Source organism: Heptranchias perlo, chromosome 21 (assembly GCF_035084215.1).
Source record: "Heptranchias perlo isolate sHepPer1 chromosome 21, sHepPer1.hap1, whole genome shotgun sequence".
NCBI classification, from domain to species: domain Eukaryota; kingdom Metazoa; phylum Chordata; class Chondrichthyes; order Hexanchiformes; family Hexanchidae; genus Heptranchias; species Heptranchias perlo.
The window spans coordinates 15,617,218-15,631,124 of NC_090345.1; the positions used below are offsets into that span (position 1 = coordinate 15,617,218).

At 38.9% G+C, this 13,907-nt stretch overlaps 1 long non-coding RNA gene across 2 annotated transcripts; it reads left to right on the forward strand.

The window, feature by feature from the left end:
- Window positions 1–5,885: 5,885 nt before the first annotated feature.
- On the forward strand, window positions 5,886–9,818 carry LOC137340291 (uncharacterized). 2 transcript variants are annotated; one of them, XR_010966756.1, is made up of 3 exons: window positions 5,886–5,995; window positions 7,658–7,724; window positions 9,048–9,818. It is a non-coding gene; the product is annotated as an uncharacterized lncRNA (long non-coding RNA). The 2 variants fall into 2 exon arrangements; XR_010966757.1 differs by lacking the exon at window positions 5,886–5,995 and adding an exon at window positions 7,282–7,392.
- Window positions 9,819–13,907: the final 4,089 nt, after the last annotated feature.

Below are 13,907 nucleotides of genomic sequence, written 5' to 3' on the forward strand. Positions count from 1 at the left end.
ATATTAAGCATGATGACAGATGTTGAGGTGCTGAAGATGGCAAGGCATGTTAACATCAATTGATATTGTGTGTGTTGAATGTTAAAGTTCTGTCACCAGACGTTTGTCCCCGACGGACAAGCACTCGAGGGTGTGGCTCAACTCCAGCGCCTCCTGCTCCACATCTGTGAACACGATTACCTGTTGCGGACCCTCTCCGGTCCTCACCCTCTCCTGTGCATTCTGGGCTCTTTTATGGGGAGAAAGTAGAGATGCGTGAGTGAGGGATGGTGACGTGGCCAACCGCTGAATGCATTGGTTTGGGTGCGGCTGACCGTGAAAGAGATGTATCAGAGGGTGAGTATGAGACAGAGCCATCACATTGTATGAGGATTGGGTTGAGTGGTAGTGGTGGGGTGACTAATGGGGAGGTGAGGAAGTGCAGGTAAGTTGAGGATGAGCTTTGAGTGGATGTGAGGAGTGATGTGATAGGGTAGTGTTGGCAGTGCAGAATGAGTTGGGGGGTGGGGGCGGTGATGTGGAAGATGGAATGTAGGAGAATGAGTAAGTGTACTCACTTTGGCTGACCTAGTTAGGTCACTGAAGCGCTTCCTGCACTGGATCCAGGTGCACGAGCCACCTCGAGCCTGGCCTTCTTGGTGGCAGAGGCAGGGCACTTCCTCCCATCCGCCGGGTAGAAGATCTCCCTCCTCCTCCTCCTCACCCCATCCAGTAGCACCTGAAGTGAGGTATCACTGAATCTAGGAGCAGCCTTTCCCCTGGGCTGTTCCTTTGTGCTATTTGGGTGTTTGATCCAGGAGCAGCCATTGGAGGACTGCCCGTTTAAATAGAGCTCCTCCAGCTGACAGCCTGTGATGCGGGTGCGCAGTCTGCCCGCTGTGCAGGTTTCGGACTCCAAACCCAGAAGCCACGTTAAGTGGCTCCAATTACCCGCGATCGTATGGGGGACGGATGGATTTTACTGGGCGGGTTACCCACACGCCCAATCGCCCCCCCCCGCTGCCATCCCGCCTCCCCGCTAATATCGGGGCCATTAACTCTGATTCTCTCTCCAATGATGCTGCCTGACCGGCTGAATATTTTCCAGCATTTATTTCCGATTTCCAGCATCTGTAGTGTTTTGCTTTTATTTGATCTACACTGAATTAGTTTAGTAGCCATGCAAAGCAGAAACCGCCTCAGCTAAACTTATAGGGCCCAAAAATCTTTGACAGCCACATCCCAGTGTAAGTACCACATCTCACACATTGCCCCCCTCTCAATCAATACCTGCCACAGTTGCAGGAGGAACCCTCAATTTAAATTCCACTGGTTCCATGAGGAGTGCAACTTCGGTGCCCGCTGAATGAGGCTACATTCTACGGGATGCCTGTTGAAAGAGGCCACAATACCATGATGTACTCTGCTGCTTCTAGGTAGGGCCTAGTCCCTGGTTTAAGACAGGTGGACAGTCACTCTGCCCCTTACAAATTTTCAAGAGTCCCCGATGTAAGGCTCGTGATGGTGTATCTGGGTCCCAACCTAATCTAGAGGCCATCCGACATATTCCTGTCAGATTTATTACAGGATTTGGCCATGGGTTTCCGGCCTCAGTGTAAAAATACAATCATACTACTTGCTCTTCTAGATGGTCTCACATCACAAGTAGTTTTGCTAACTCTGGTTGAATGTAGTCCTGGAGGTTTCATCCCATGACCACCTGCCTCCAACTGCCCCACCCCTACGCTCACACCATCGATTGTCCAACATGTCCATCCTCACAGTGCACTGCCTTCCCACGCCAATTGGAAAGCAAAAAGACTCTTCGTTACCCACTTGGATGATTCTTGGATGATTCTTGACTGTCAGTCAAACAGCCTTTTTTTCCCCATCTCCGGTATTTTTATAACAGATAAACAGAAGTGTTCAAAGAAAATGGAAAAAAAAACATTTTTTTTAATGCCCAATGAATTGTCTCCAGGCTTGCAGCAGTGTCCGGGAGATCAATCTTCAATGCCTGGAGACTCCAGGCCAATCCTGGAGAGGTGGCAACCCAAGGTTGGACCAGTTATGTTTCCCCGCCTTGCCCAAAACCCACTTTCCAGCGACCAACAATTTATAATACCGCCACATCAATCTGACCAATGAGCCTGTCTTACAATTAATTGCATTTCTTATCCCCAACATTTAGACAGCAGATTTTATTTCTCATGCCTTTGGAATTTTTAAAAAATGCTTAATACTTCGTGACTGAACAAAATTACTAGTGATACAAAGTGCCGTTAATCAGATGATGGGAACATTTCGGGGGTTGGCGGCGAGGAGGAGGTCGACAATGTAATAGAAAAAATAAACATCTCATCTCAACCGTTGCAAGATGCAATTTTGGGCGAGGATTAATAAATTCGCTTGATCGTACTCATCCTGTCAGATTCAGAAAGCATTGACTTATAGGAAATCCTGGCGGCCATTCACTGGATCCATCTGTTTCTCTGTACCAGCTAATTAACAAAGAACAATTAGCCAATTGACCAATTAGTTGCAATCCTCTAATCTACAGTCAATAGGGTATTCATGGCTTCATTATAATTTCTCACCGACACAAAGCAGCAAATGTACTTAAAGCAGACTCCATGGGCCTGTGCAAGAGAGATGATTTCTGTGGTTTTAAATCTAATTAGTTCGAGATAAATAATCCCTCAGTCTCTGTTTAGTGAGAAACGGCTTGCATTAAGAGCAGTTTAAAAACAACACATTCCAATATTAGCCATAAATGAATACTAACAGAATGTAAAACTTGATAACATAAAATACTAATTTTGTAGATTTTTTAAAATGTTGCTGTGGCTTTTGCTATTGTCGTAAAACAAAAAGCTCAAGCAATGACTTTTTAACTGAATTGAGGACTAAAATGGTATTTCTTTATAAAGCTGATCAAATGCAAAAGGTGTTTGGTCAGATTAAAGATTTCTAGTTTACAATTGAACACCGGTAAAGGAAGGTGATGGGGACTTTACATTTTCTACTCCAGGCGTTACTTCGCTAATATTGTTAATCTGTCAATATTCATTTACAGGTCGGACATTAAGATTATGATACGTGTTTTACTATTCTTTTCTAACATCCTCTTAATTTTAATATCAGATAAATGTCCTGCCCAGGGGAGCAATCGGGGACTTGTTAGGGTAGAAGGTTATGCAGCTGGACGAGCCGGGGCATTAGTCATCCTAGTTAATTGGAGGAATGGTCATGAAACCTGCTTAGCTCTGTCTTAAAGTTACACCGTGTCTTCCAAACGAGGTAATTAATAACGCCGCCTCCATTCTACAGACATATTATTACAGGAAACTTGACGTTGATATCTTATTCAGCGGGTAATTGTAGGGTTCTAAATTGGTACGTACACACACCAATTCCTCATGACATCACCTTTGAAAATTAAACCCCACAAAATCTGTCCTTTTAAACTAATAGATGCACTGTTCTTCAAGGACAAATGAATTCCCTCCAGATAATGATATGAATATTCCCTTATTAGCTAGAGCTCCGCGCAGGGGATTAGACGCGACGGTTTGGTACGTTTAAAACAAAAGCAGGCAATGGAGAAATATCAAGTAGGCTTTTTTAATAACAGCTGAAACATCAAAAGTGCAAATGTGGTCTGAGATCAGATAAGGGTTTTGGTGTTTTGGACAGAATTTATAAGTCATTTGGGAGCGTTTTGCTAAAATGATGTTAACAGGACATCCCAATCTCTTATTGTAACTGCAGTAAGTTTCTATTGAGAACAGCAAAAAGCCATTTTAATTAAAAAACGATTGGCTATTCATTGTCGTTAATTTTTGAACCTGAATAAACTAGTTTTTATTTCTGATTTGCTAAACCTCTTTTTTGATCCAGATTTTCCTCTGTCACCTACATTTCTTCTCTGTTGAATATCAACCTTGACTAGATATGTTCACCTGGTCTATAGTAATGTTACGTTTAAACAGTTTACTCATTTCTTATCTAGTTCCCGAGCTTATCCCAACCGTACTTCAGTAAATGTCATAGTGTATTTAAGGAGAAACGTGTGGGAAGGGTTATTGACATATCGCATTATTTCTAGAGAAGAAAGGCACATTGAACTGTTGTGTGTACGGAATTTATGAATTTTTAGATTCCTAATGAAGCCCTATTAACATTATGGGATGTGCATTATGGCTATACTTTTAACCCTCAAATGGAAGTATTAATTGTCCATCTTACAATTGTAAAAATTGGGAAAGTACTCAAAAAAGCATAATCATCAGTAAGAACTCGTGTTTGAAATTAAATGCTATAATAGATTTATATGCTGTGCGACTCGAAAAGAAATCCAATTCTTCCCATGTACGACAGGCCGCAAATGTTCATGCGACCAGTTTCTCTCAGGTGAAGTTCTGCTGTGTGGTCCTTCACTGACATTAAATAAACAAATAATGACAGATCAAGCCGTGGATCGGGATAATTCTCTCTTCTCTTTCACGCCTTTAAATTATGACTGAACTGATATGATCAGTAGTAAAAGTCCAATACTAGATTGCAGGTACTAGGGAAACTGAACTCAAAGCAGCTCTCCTCTCACCCAACTCGCTGAACCTGAACAAAGTGATTGTTTGCGGCCCAGACAAGAGATCCATTGTTCCCTGTATTAATAAAACCCAGTGAGCCAGGTAAATCCTTTACCAGATGAATGAATGCCTTTTCCCCCTTCAAATAATTCACCTCAAGTTGCTTAGCATTTGTGTACGTGTTTCTCTTTAATTATTTTGATGAGCTCAAATTTTCAGCCATTGCCTAAATACTTTTAACAGTAACGATTTTGACCTACGACCAGATTGATCAGAAGGCAGAGGCAGGTGAAACTGCCTGAAAGAGACTCTTTTTATTGGGGAACTTTTCACAGATGAAAAGAATGATTACCACAGTGATACTTCTAATTATACGGTAATTATGATCCTGCAGTGCTCCGCCGTGATGCGTGAAGCAACAGCCCCTGGTACACATGATCCAAAAAAGTCTGGGACTGGACTTGTTTCACTGGCTCCAAGAAACTAATTTGAAATTGTAACCCTTTAAATGCCAATCAAACAGCAAAAAATCATAGCACTATCATATTATTTTGCAGTAAATTCAAGACTTCACCAATAAACATTAATTTAGGCATCACGTGAGACAAGTGCATCAAGTTGCATAAATTAAAATATGTTTTGCTTATGTTGGTGAATAGGATACAACATTGTGCTAGCTTTAAAATAATCCACCATTTACTTTCCTTACTGTCTTAAAAGACAATGCTAAAAACTAAGAAATCACATGTGATATTGCTGTAATACCACTTAACAGTTATCAAAAAAAAATTATATAAAAAGATACGATTTTGTTTCTTGTAATTGAGAGTTCTCGACTAGTATCGATATTTAAGGTCGGAATACAAATTATACAGAGACGTCAATAATGGTCACCAATCATATCAATCTTTGAAAATTAAGGTCAAAAGCCAAGCGATAGATGGATTTTTGTTCGCCTCCGTGTTCTGAATACCACAGGTTGTTCGGGAGTCGCTTTGCTTATTTTGAAAGAACTCATGTTTGTGGGATGTTTAAAATGCAATACCGCCGAAATATATAACCATGTCAGCCACTTTGACCCTGCAAGCCACACGTGTTGCCGCGGTGTAGTTTAATAAAGTTAAATGTGTGCATTTGTTTCCAAGTACATCAAACCAGGATTGCTAGTGATACCGAGTTAATTGTGACATTTTGATTGCAAACTCTACCAGTGCTTTTGAGAGTTAATCTTAGCTAAGATCCAGATAAACTGTTTATCTAATAATAAGGTTTCTAGATGAAATGGAGATCATTGTTGCCAGGTTTGCGGTGGAAAGTCGGTCGGATAGGACTCAGAACCCTGCATTCTAGACACTCTGGAGAGCGCCATTCCAAACCTGAACTCCTCACAAGTTCAAGGCGATCCGGGGGTTTCTCGAGAAAAGGTAAACTATTATTACAGGCCTTTATCCCAAGTTAGATCCGGTGGGAGCTTTTTTTTTACCAGTCTCCTGTGCAACAGGCCTTACAACTGTAGAGCGACAAAGTTTCCAAATAATGAGACTAAGACTCCAATCATCGCCAGTGGAAGCGTGCACACGTTAACTCATCCAGAAAGGAGGGCTGAAAAGATAGCATTCAGGCTTCATTAATCTACAAACAAGTGTACTTTTGTGTCTCTTTGGTATTATTTTCATTGCCATCAATTTGGTACACAGATAGGCTGTGATTCTAGCCCGGCTATCGGGTTGCTTAAGACCCCTGTCCTGCAAGATTCTGCCACAGAACTGCTGTTTAATTTAAACTAACTTCCAGCTTCAGCTTAGGGGGGAACCCTCTTGAGTGCAAGCTTTGTACAAGCCAATGGTTCTCTATTCTGGAGAAACACTCTCGCTTTTCCTTTCCCCAAATGACAACTATCTCCCACCCTGAAAAACTGATTGACCTCCAGAAGTAATGGAGCCGGTGCCAGAACATTACACAGCAGGAGACGAAGAAACCTTAAAAGATCTGCTGAAATGCGTTAAAATTCAGCATGTTTGGAGTTAAAATATGTTCTGTTACAGAAAAATATCAGCAGAACGATTCATTCTGGCGTCCACTAATAAAGTCTGATGTTTGTAATTTGTCAATGGGATCCATTGATCTTGTGCCTAACGCTTTTTATATTCAGAATGTAGGCCTACATGGAGTGAGAATCAAATGCACATGCCATTCTATTCCACATACAGAGTAATTTAAATGGAGTTAGACATTAAAGCGGCGTTAAACACATTAGTGAGCATATTTCTCTACCGGTCCAAAGAAAGAACTGGTATATTATTTAAAATGACTATAACCGTATCCTTTGTTAGCTGAATTGTTACATTAAAGCTACAGCTGGCTTTTACTTATCCCCAGCTTGTACAGAATTTGACTATAAAGCTAAAAGACCGTGAAAATAACCGCCCAAAACTGTAACTTCCATACCAATATATTTCCACATTGATGAACACATTAATAACATTGTAACAAAGATGAAAATGGGTGTTATTGGAATTATTTTCGCTTTTAGTGCTTTTTGGGAGGTGTGTTTCCAATTTCGAAAACTTGGAGTTAAAATTAAATATATAGTTAAATCTGTTTAATGGTGTAAATAAGATAAGACTTATCGTGGGGATGCATATGATAGTTGATGGGCACACATTTTCTAACTTGTGACTCAATTTAACAGTAACCTGTTCACCCGCCAGTTTACTGGTCATAATCTCCACTGCTGAGGGAAATGGTAACTCTCAAACTAATCAGGCACATCAACACAATCAGCCACGGATATAATTAAAGATCTATTCGATATATAATGGTACTGTTATAAGAAAGTAAATACCCTATAGGGAAATGGTTCGATATATGTATAAAACATTGAAAAATAAGTAGCCGCAACTGTAGAGGACTAACTGCTGCAACTTATTCTGTGGACTTCACAAATACTCTTGGAAATAAGTACTTTTTGTATACATGGGCAACTCATACCAGGAAGGAACAACAATAATGCGGTTAATCTCTGTGCATTTAGCGTTGTGATTCTGCTGCTGTTTGACACGTTTTTGCTTTCATTAAAAACACAGCTTAAGGTTTTAATGAAAATCAACCATCACGATCAGCAATAAGTGGGGAGCCGAGGTCTCGAAAAATGTGAGTATTTGGGTCAAATATTAACTTGCTTATGAACACTGATGCTAAGGTAAAGAGCGTTTATTGTCCAGCTTCACATATTACTATGAATTGCAATTCACGGTTGGTCGTTCTAAGGAGAAGGAGGGAGGGGTATAGGGGGGAGTTTATTGCACAGTGTTAAGAACTAATTTTTGGCGGAATAAGGGTCTGTCATTTTATCTGCAGTAGGCAGCTGGTTTGGAGACTGGGCTGAGCTCCGGGTGTTGTTATCGCTTTGCTAGGACTCCATCTGACCTGGCTTCCTGGAGCAGTGTAATTATACTTCTATTAATGAGATGAGATTAAGCCTGCAATGGTCGAACACCAGCTTTAATCAAGGCATAGCTTTCCGCAAAAGCGAAAGAGTGAGCTTCGAAATCACCTTTCAGAAGTTGCTGGCAGCCCAACCGCAGGTCCCCTTTGAATTAGTGTTAATTCGAAACTTCCAACTATCCCCCAATCGTTCAAACTTCAAATTTAGTTTTAATTCCCCTTCTCCAATCAGAGTTTGATTACACTAAATGGGGCAAAAATCAAATATTCACAGGTTAAATTCATAATTTAAAAAAGTATTTAGGATGGTTCAACTATTTGCATCGTGTAGTTATGTTCAGTCAGTCCAAGTTGCATGCTATACAAATGTTGAGATATTTATCCTGATTATATATTTATCATTAACCGAATGCTGCGTGCTAACAATTAGTCAGATTGTAAACTGATTATCACATAACAGCCCCCAAATTGCACATTTAATTGTATGATTTATTAAACAGTGATGGTTAGGCTGAAGCCGGGGTTATTTTTAGGGATGTTAATTTCTTTTAATGACAGATTTCCATGAGTTCGAATGTGGGCTATATGGTAAAAGAAGCAACTCGGAGATTGCACTGAGAACGAACGGCGACATGTATTAACGTCAAGTAATTGTACTAGTCAGGGTTACCGGATTATTGCACAACAAAAATCCATTCTGAATTGACAGGTCAAACTTTCACTTTATTTAAGGGCTTTGCACTTGAGTTATGCATTAACTGAAAGAACAATGAAGTTTGTGCATTGTTCGTGAACAGTGCCGGGGGGAGGGAAGGGGGCAGAGTAGATAGCCTATAATTACTCTGAAGTGTATTATTCACTGATAATAACCGTCCACTCATTTATTGTTGCTGTTAATCACCCTCCTTAAAATGACATCTATTTTTCTTTGGGAATGAAAGTGGTGTAAAGACTGATTTGCTGCATGCTTGACTTTATTCATTAAAATTGTGTCTCCCTATTCCAAACGGCTTTGCATGCCAATTTCAGACCAAGCTTATAAATTCAAAACCATACCAACCAGATATTACTGTGCGCTGGCCGACGCTGAATCAGAAGAGAGACCGTTGCAATCCGAAGAACTATGCTACAAAATGATCTTGATGAAGAGATTGCGGAAATTCAACCGGGGGTGACTTCTACAGCTTTTAATAAATGTTCATTTCATTCAAATACCCGCAATGCCAAACCCATAAACCGAACTAATTTCATTTGCACAGTACATGTATATTAGAAATTACAATAAACTTATCACATCCCTCAGAAATAGTTGATCTTAACATGACTTTGATCTGATTTGTTATTTAGAAAGGATGTACTTTAAAGTCTAAACTGCAGAGTCTCTTACATGTTTTAAATCTGCACCAAGTCCAGTATTTTGAAGATCTTTGATTGAAAATCTAATGTCTTTGTTGTATTAGTTATAGCTTTGTAATATCCCCCAGTTCCTATTTTTTTGTCTCCTGTCCGTTTATCTTTCTATGGTACATTTCTGTTCCCATTTCAAAATTAAATTAATTCACCAGTCTTTTCATTACCCCGAAGGACGCCCTACAGGTAGAAACTCTGGATTTGTTTTTCTGAACACTGCTGTTAAAAATGTCCTCTACATTTAAAAAAATGATCAGCAGCAGTTTCATAAACAGTGTGTGATTTCAAACTGCAAGTTTTGAAGAAAATGCAGGCTGCTTGAACTGAACATATGGTGGCTGACTTTAAAACATTATAATAGCGTATAATCTTAACTTCAAACCGTTCAATTACCATGATAAAATATAATCTAACATCAAATGTTGCATTTAATATAAATGTAATGCTGATTGTATATCAAAACCCAGATACTGATGACAAGAAATTGAATATTGTGCAGATTATCAAAAACAAATGTAGACACACACACATCAATTAATTCTAATAAGTACTGGCCAGCCATTTCCTGTATTATGTAACTGATACTGTAATTAAAATGCGACACGCAGGCAAAATCTGCAGTATTAATCCGGGCTGTGCGTGAAATCATATTTATTTCGCAATGCTCTTACTTGCCGGTAACTTTATGGGATCCTATAACACTACGATTGCCTCGTCCTCCTCTTTGATTTTTCTGATTAGTAAGTAACGCTGTTAAACTCAGTGAGTACCAGAGTAGAACAGACCCAGATGTTCAGCTGCAGACTCAGCGTTACACAGTTGGAACCTCATGATGGATGGATGGATTTGTGCGAGAGTGATACTGCATAGTGCGATCGTTTCATTTTCCATTTACCAACTATACACTCTTACTTCAGCCCGGGAAGTGGGAAGAGGCAGGCAGGCAACGAGAAAGAGTTGGCGTCAACTGGTCCGTCCTGGAATATGCCGATGGCAAAAAAAAAGTAATGTCGGAGGTTGAAATTTGCAATAATAATTACCCAAAGTAAAAAGTTGAAGCTGTACAAGGAGAACTCCATTTCCCGGAGTGCACTGCACCAATTCCTCCGACAGTTTCCGTTGACACTTGGGTGATCACTTCCTCTGATGTTATAAATCCAATGGGAAGCAATTTAGTGTTTCTATTAGTCGCTCAACATGTTATAAGTATATGGATTTGTGTTAAGGGCGCCTTGGTGGCGGATGCTGTATGTACTGCAACGCATCAGGCTTGCTGGAATGAAGCAACGACCTATTTGGGAAAACAATCTATTTTGGATAGGTTATTTCACGACTGGCAAATAAAAACGTTTAAAATGCCCTTATGGATTAAGATGCACTCCATAATAATTGATTGCTTTTTGTGTTATTATGTGTCAATTATTCGTACTAAAAATTGTCATTCAGGTGTTTCAACCCCTTCATGGCTGCGCCCATCACTATCTCTCTAACTCCCAATACCTCTACTGCATTCCCCCCCCACCCCCCCCCCCCCCTTACTCTTAAGTTCTTTGAGTCTGGCCGTTTTTCTGTGCCATTAGCGGCCTAAGCCCTACTCTCTGGAATTCCCTCCACTTCCTTTCAGACTCTCCACAAAACACACTTCTTGACCAAGTCTTTGGTAATCTCTCCTTCTTTGGCTTGGTATCCATTCTTTAAATTTACGCCTCTGTGAAGCACCATTGGACATATTTCTACATCAAAGTCGCTATACAAATGCAAGTTGTTGTCACACTGTGTTAGTTTATGTTGAAGTTTACAGATTATAAAATAAATTAGCACAAAGGTTGGTTGCTTAACATGGACTAAAGTTTAGGGGCAACAGCTGCAGGTTTCTATTCAGTGCTAGATCACATACAGCATTTAAGTGACCCAGAAAAAAGTAGGAAATGCTTGTTACCCCTACAGGAGTTTGTGATTCTTTAATTTGATTAAAAACTAATAATGTCCTATCCAAAATTACTGAAGAAAAAGTCATGATTTTGTGTATATTTCTGTAAGTTTCATAAGAGATTTTATTTTGAATAATCATTGGAAGAATAAACATAAACAATGATATCAGGGCACATGTATTGTGGGACTGGTTACTGATTTAAGGATGATCACAGAAGTCAAGTCCTTCAATCGAGTAGGTTCTTCTCAATTCCCTGTTATTGGGTAAATACAAACATGCTTTTACTGTTTAATCATATCTTCAAATTGTCCACACTGCTGAAGAAACTGGCAGCTTCTCGTTTCAAAATAAAGATTTTCTCTCACACTGGGAACAGAATAGTGCAAATAGTGTGCAGTGGTCAATATCAGGCCTGTACCAGTAACAGAAGAGCTGCAGGACCAGGTCTAATATAAGACCACTGCACACTATTTGCTATCTTTGATGATATTGTATTACAGCTGTAGTGCTGAGTATGAATTAACACATATCTCTGTTTCGACTTAATTGCTGCATTCAAGTTAGTAGAAAAAAAAATATTTCATTGCTTTGGAGCTGATTGTGGCTACCAAAATGTTACACTACAGTTGTGTATTAGGAAACAATAACCCGCATAATGAACACATAATCATATTTGTGGACAGTCATCATCCTCATCGCCATGGCCATGTTTCATACTTCTTTGAAGAGGCCTTTACATAAGGATGCTCTCACAAGGTAGGTTTCCATCGCAATTTGAAAAATTGTGTTCTAAGCCCTTAGTAACTGTCGTTGCAAGGCTCTATGTACTTCTCTGTGCATCTTTACCAGGATCCAAGTTACATTTTACATATTTTTCTAATTAAAAAAAATTGATCTACATGACCGCAGAAAAAGGGACTGATTTAAGAGATAAAAAAGAAAGAACCTTAATTTTTCAGGATGTCCCAAAGTGCCTTATATCCAATGAATTACTTATGAAATGTAGTCATTGGATTTATAAACAAGTAAAATGCAACCACATTTCTTAGATCTTTTTATAAAGAAGGAACATGAACTTTTCTGTACATGGAAAGTCATTTATTTTTTAAAAGTATGTTCATAGCTTTGATGCTTGATTATAGACATTTAACTAATGCACTGATAATTTTAAATCAGTAAACATGTTTTAAAAATTAAGTTCTCCTTGACTTGTGTTAATTTGAACACAAAGTAATTACAAAGTGGTTACAAAAGTAATCAAATCAACAATATTGCGGAAACGTTGTTGTTCCTAAATCCTCAATAGCTTGGAATGAAAAGAATGTTTAAAATATCATAGAGGGAACATGAATGTGTTCAGAAGACATTTGGAACATGTATTTTGAGTTTGCTGAAATGAGCCCATGTTGCTTTCCAGGCAGGTGTACTACAATTTTTATTTAGTGACACCACCTGATGATATTGAATTGATAAAGGAGAAATAAAATGGCCACCTAGATATATATAGACTTTGTAATTATCATGCTGCTTCAGGTTAACCGCACAGCAAGAGAAGTGAAAAAAGTGGCCACCCGCACCTCATTGTTCTTGCTGTTATATGGGTTGCCTATTATATTGGTTATCTTAAGCTTGTGATAAATAGAAATGCACAAATGATAAGCAGAGCAGTTAATTGAAGCAATGTGACTGATCACGCAAAAGTTGTGTTTTCCTGTTAGTATTTGTGAGCAGTGTAATCAAAACCTTTCAAAATCAATAAATAACAGAAACTGGAAAGAATGACAGTCACTTTATTGTGCCTTTGTTGCCTCACGGATGCTTTTTTGCCCTGAGAAACATGTGAGTAGTATGGTGTTCCTTATTTATTTTCCCTTTTTGACTGACACATATGTGTTTCTATAAAAGAGCCACCCTATAGTTATAATGGACATTCCAACATGTTTTACGCTAATCGAGCTAATTAAAGCATGAGGCACAGACCAATACTCTCAGTGATTCAAAGTCCCTATTCTACCAGGAAACATAGTACAACACAATAGTCTATAGTTGGTGATAAGAATTAAAACAAAATATTTTATAGTTAATGTTTTACTTAACTATTAGCCACATAATTAACAGTGATTTAATAGCAGTAAGCCAGGCGAGTTAACAGTCTCCATTAGTAAGTAGAAATGCTTACATATATACACACACACAATTTGTAATAAATATTTTATTGATTTAGCTTTTAGAACTGTTCAGATTCATTGCATTAATCAAAATGGTGTAGAAAACTGCCACTGAGGGAGATGATAGTACAAGGAACTGCAACAGTCTCATGAAAACAAATTGTAACAATTGCATCAGCCAAACTATAACCATAAAACAGTAACAATCATGTCACGGGGCTACAATAATCACATTGCTCAGAACTGTAATAATAATGTCCCAAGAGTTACATCAGATAGAGCTAAACAGTCGGATCACATAGAACTTTAACTGTATTACTCATGTCACCGAAAAGCTTTAATAGTCAAATCTTCAAGAACTCTAAGAGAAATATGACA